This window comes from Balaenoptera physalus, assembly GCF_965194825.1.
Source record: "Balaenoptera physalus genome assembly, chromosome: 2".
NCBI lineage: Eukaryota > Metazoa > Chordata > Mammalia > Artiodactyla > Balaenopteridae > Balaenoptera > Balaenoptera physalus.
Window position 1 is genome coordinate 2,491,567 of NC_138883.1, and position 6,000 is coordinate 2,497,566.

A 6,000-nucleotide genomic window follows, 5' to 3' on the forward strand; every position below is an offset into this window, starting at 1 on the left:
ACTGACACCTAAGAACTTGGGAGATTTCACCTAAAAATCCAGATTTCTGGTTCTTTGGAAAGTTGGAAGCCCTGGCATACTGGAACATATTCCCATGTGGCAGCTCTTCCAGGAACAAAGTATCTGTCATTCAAAGCCCAAGATGGGGTGTGAGTGTTCATGGGTGAGAGCCACTGTCCCCTCCCCCATCCAGGTGTGCATGTGCACCTATACCTGTCCTGTTACTCCCATTGCCTGCCTCACCTCTGTTGGTCTTCACTCATCTATTCATTTATTCATCCATTCAACCAATATATATCAAATGCCCTCTATGTGCCAGCTCTAGGGAATTTAAACATTTAAGACATTGCAGTAGTTTCCTAGGGCTGCTGTAACAAAGTATCACAGACTGCTTGGCTTAAACAACAGAGGTTTAATCTCTCATAGTTCTGGAGGCCAGAGGTGTTGGCAGGGCCATGCCCTCTCTCCTAGCTTCTGGTAGTGGCCAGCAGTCCTTGGCATTCCTTGGCTGGCAGCTGCATCACTCCAGTCTCTGCCTCCATCATGTGACCTTCTTCCCTCTGAGTGTCTCTGTCTTCACATGGTATTTCCTCTCTATGTGTGCCTGTCTCTGTGTCTCCTCTCTTCTTAGGACAGCAGATGTAACAGATTAAGGGCCCACCCTACTCCTCAATTCAGTATGAACTCATCTTAACTATTACATCTGAAAAGCAGTAGCTCCAAATAAAGCCTCATTCACCTTGTTCAGGGTTAGGACTTCAACATCTCTTTTGAGGGGATGCAATTCAACTCACAACAGACATTAAAAAAAAAACCTCAAACAACCCAAAATTTACAACATGGCCCTTGCTCATCATCCACTTGGGGAGACAAGACTCCTAAAATGTCAGCAAATCACCCCAGTGACAATTTAACCTTTCTGGAGCATGTACAGTGAGACAGCTCTGTGGTCTCAGTGTTTCAGACACACTGATGCATCTAATCCTCAGACAGTCCTCCAAGATAGATTGTGTTGTGACTCTACACTGTAGATGAGGAAATTGAGGCACAGAGAGGTTACACTGTATGGTCAAGGTCACCAAGGGAGCAGAGCTCATGCGTGGAAACAGAACAGCGAGTTCCAGTGGGCGGGTGAAGCTCAGCAAGCTACTTTCCCTTCCCCATCAGGCTTTTCCCCTTGTGATACGGACATCAGACAGTTTGAAGCTAGCCTTTATCTCGGCCACCATCATGAAACTTAGTACTTATCTCGTTTACAGTCCCCCTGTGAGGTGAAGCAGGCTGCCCTGCTGCTCTGTGGACTTCCCAGGGCAATTGCAGGGACTGTGTGTATGATGTATAAAAGGTCTGATTATTTTCTTCACCCAGAGAGTGATGTTTCTACACTTATATTTAAACAAGATTTAGTCCATATTTAGTGTAAATTTCCTGTGTCTCTGTTGCATTCTCTCGCAGATGGAAGAATCATTCAGAAACCATAACAGTATGCTCTAAATAACGTTTATTTTGTGGTACTGATCTATCTAAGTACATATAGTTAGTACCGGATGGGACTTTTGCAATGCAGAGTTCTGAACGAAAGAATTGATTCATTTTGAGTTTCCTTAAATTAGGTGAGAGATTTTTTCCTTGGGTGATCAACTCCCACATTCAATATTCCCAGCATGACATTTTGTACTGTTATACTTGGTAAGTAGGCTTAGCTATTCTGAGCTTTATGTGCAAGGAGCCTGTGCTCAGAGTTCCTTTTTTAGTTTGGCTCATAAAGGCTGCTTGTATGTTTGGGTATTTCATGCAGAAAGAAGTCTTTCAGGCTAGGTCTTTACATTCCATACCCTCTTGCTAGGTATTTACAAAGTTCATGGCTATTTTTAACACACACTTTTGCTACCTTAAAACCACAGTCAGAATTTAAAGCCATGACTGGCCTATTTCACTTAACATAATGTCTTCAAGTTTCATCCATCATGCTAAGTGAAATAAGCCGGTCATAAAAGGACAAATACTGCATAAGTCCACTTACATTAGGTCCCTAGAGTAGGCAGATTCATGGAGACAGAAAGTAGAAGGGTGGTTGCCAGGGGCTGAAGGGAAGGAGTAGTAGAGAGTTAGTGTCTAATAAGGGACAGAATTCATTGCAGCACTATTTACAATAGCCAGGACATGGAAGCAACCTAAGTGTCCATCAACAGATGAATAGATAAAGAAGATGTGGCACATATAGACAATGGAATATTACTCAGTCATAAAAGGAAACGAAATTGAGTTATTTGTAGTGAAGTGGATGGACCTAGAGTCTGTCATACAGAGTGAAGTAAGTCAGAAGGAGAAAAACAAATACCGTATGCTAACACATATACATGGAATCTAAAAACAAAAATGGTTCTGATGAACCTAGGGGAAGGACAGGAAAAAAGACACAGACATAGAGGATGGACTTGAGGACACAGGGAGGGGGAAGGGTAAGCTGGGATGAGGTGAGAGTGTAACATTGACATATATACACTACCAAATGTAAAATAGATAGCTAGTGGGAAGCAGCAGCATAGCACAGGGAGATCAGCTCCCATAGCACAGGGAGATCAGCTCGGTGCTTTGCAACCACCTAGAGGGGGGGCGATAAGGAGGGTGGGAGGGAGATGCAAGAGGGTGGTGATATGGGGATATACGTATGCATATAGCTGATTCATTTTGTTATACAGCAGAAACTAACACAACACTGTAAAGCAGTTATACTCCAATAAAGATGTTAAAAATAAATAAATAAATAAATAAAAGGGACAGAATTTCAGTTTGGGAAGATGAAAAAGTCCTGGAGATGGATGATGGTGATGGCTACACACAATGTATGTTACTTAATGCCACTGAATGATACACTTAAAAATGGGTAAAATGGTACCTTTTATGTTATGTATATTTTACCACAAGAAGAAAAAAACCCTACAGTAACCTAAGCCACTCTAAATATATATAATATACTTCTAACATATCTAAATATATACAAAATATTTAAAAACTCCCATTCCTGCAACTAAATATGACATACATTGTAAATATTACTAACAATCACACATAGAGTTTTATAGAGTTTGTTTACTGTTTTGTGTTTTCCTACATTTTTTAAGTCAAAAACTTCCTTGGCAAATACAAATAATTTTAGCTCTCTGACTTACTGACTCTTTGACTTAGTGCAAGTCTTTTTAGCATTTCGTGCTGTTATTATCCTGTAAGCTAGGAGTGTTAAATCTACAGGGCTACCAAGGGGCGATGAAGATTTAAAGACATGAAATTTACTCTGCAACACAAGTAGAAACCAAAGTAAACTGAGATCACCCCTCAGTAGGGTTTAAGGTGTAATGGAATCAAGTGTAATTCTGGAAATTTCTTAGTCCCATAGAGCAAGAGTTGTAAACCTAAATCTTTCAAGGGCCTGGCAGGTGATAGCATAGTGTGAAGCAGGCAATAAGGAATGGTAGGGACTGTGGCAAACTGGAGATCTCTTGTATAAAGGCATTCACACTCAATTAAAAAAACAAAACAGGGGCTTCCCTGGTGGCACAGTGGTTAAGAATCTGCCTGCCAATGCAGGGAACAAGGGTTCAAGCCCTGGTCCGGGAAGATCCCACATCCTGCAGAGCAACTAAGCCCGTGTGCCACAACTACTGAGCCCGTGTGCCACAACTACTGAAGCCCACATGCCTAAAGCCCGTGCTCCGCATCAAGAGAAGCCACCGCAATGAGAAGCCCACACACCTCAACGAAGAGTAGCCCTTGCTCGCTGCAACTAGAGAAAGCCCACACGTAGCAACAAAGACCCAATGCAGCCAAAAATAAATAAATTAAATAAATAAATTTAAAAAAAAAGAATCCGCCTGCCAATGCAGGGGACACCAGTTCGATCCCTGGTCCGGGAATATCCCACATGCTGCAAAGCAACTAAGCCCGTGCACCACAACTACTGAGCCCACGTGCTGCAACTACTGAGTCCACGCGCCTAGAGCCCATGATCTGCAACAAGAGAAGCCACCGCAATGAGAAGCTCGTGCACAGCAACAAAGAGTAGCCTCCGCTCGCGCTGCAACTAGAGAAAGCCCGCACACAGCAACGAAGACCCAATGCAGCCAAAAATAAATTAATAAATAAATTAATTAAAAGATTATTTAAAAAAACAAAAACAAAAGAAAACAAAACAGGACCAAAAACTTCATGCAGACCAAACAAAACATGAAGGGGTTGTGTCTAGCCTGTGGGCCACCAGTTTGCAATTTCTGCTTTGGAGTGAGAGACTCTAGATCTGGGAGGACATGGGAGGCCTTTTGGTCCCAACACTTAATTTTTCAGAAGAGGAAATCATGACGAAGATATGGATTGTTTTAGAAAGAACTGCTCCAGAATCTACTTCTTAGATAATCATTTCAGGCTTCTTCCTCACTGCTGGCTAGAAACTTTTTTTTTTTCCAGATAATATGTCATTCCAAGTTTGAATTCAAATCTTTATTTTAACATAGGTAAATTTATTTAATTTCATCTTACTGCCCAGATCAAGTCAGCCCCTAGTATTTTTCTATCTTAATAACAGCTACCACTTCCCAACAAAATCCAACGCTCAAGGGTCGGCAGAAATTTTGATGTGCTTTCTATATGCCTACTAGCTTTTCAAAATTGCAATTATTTGTATTCAGTTCTTTGGATTAAAATGCCAAAGGAGTTCATTGGTGGACATTTTCATGTCTCTGATTCTGCTGGCCTTCTGTGAGATTTAACATGTCTTGAGAAAGATAGATTTTTCTCTGGCTCTCAGGTTATTAACATCTGCTGTGAGAATTTAGATTATTTTTAGAAAACTCTGAACCAGGGGCATGAGCTGGCAGACCTAGAATGAATATGGTCCCTGCACATGTGCCGTGTTTGGCTACCATTTCTTGGGAGGAGGGGAATGAAATGCCTTAGGTCATCGTGTGCTCTGGGAAGTCTGGCATGCTCCCCACTCTCCCAATAAGGACTCTTTCACACATGCACTGCCCCTCCCTGGCCCCTGAAGGCAGGTGAGGTTGTGATCTGTCTCACTCAAGGGAGATCACAGTGCAGTGCTATCAAACTGAGATTCTCCAGAAGTGTTCAGAGGTCAAGAGTGTCATCTGACCTTGCCTGGACAGCCTCACGTGTGGTCATTGGATTTGGCCCGTTGGACAGGGTACGGATCCATTTACCTGCTCTGCCTCTGGCCATGTTCAGGGGTGCCATGTGGCCTTCAGCCAGAACATTGGAAGCCGCGCTCTCATGGAAGGGGTGAGCCCTGAGGAGCTGCAAAGGAGACCCCCTATTTAGGAATGGAATTTAAAACCATTCCGGTCCAGTGCAGCCCAGGCAGCATTTATGGAAACATCCCCATCGTCAGGCCCTGTGGGGTCCATCGACATGAATAATCTTCATAAAACAGTGGCCCACATCTATTCAGCTCCTGCAGGTTCTGAGCAAGGTTCTTTTCGAGGGTTAGAAGTCAGAATCCACAGCACTAACAGAGCTTTGGCTGCGAGGGGAACTCCAGGGACCAACTCGTCCCAATTTGCTCAGGACTTTCCCAGTTTTCCCACTGAAAGTCCCTCATCGTGGGAACCCTCTCAGTCCCAGGCAACCTCAACAGTTAGTCACCCTGGGGAGGGGCACACATTTTATCTAAATTACTTGGTATAACATAATGTGGAATAAAAAAAAGTGGGCCAAAAGAACGATCAAGTTCACGAGGACATGTTGGTCACACTGCAGGTGGTGGCCAGGAGTAAAAGCAATGTGGAGGGGTGAGAAGAGTGTTTGTTTAAATGTTTACTTTTTATCTTTTAGATCCATTTTAGACTCACGGTAAATTGAGCAGAAAGTACAGAGAATTCCCCTATGCCCCTCCCACACACAAGCCTCCCCCCTCCGCCTCCCCCCCCACCCCGTGCTCACCCCCACCAAGTGGGACATTTGTTCCAGTCGGTGAAACTTCACTGACACATC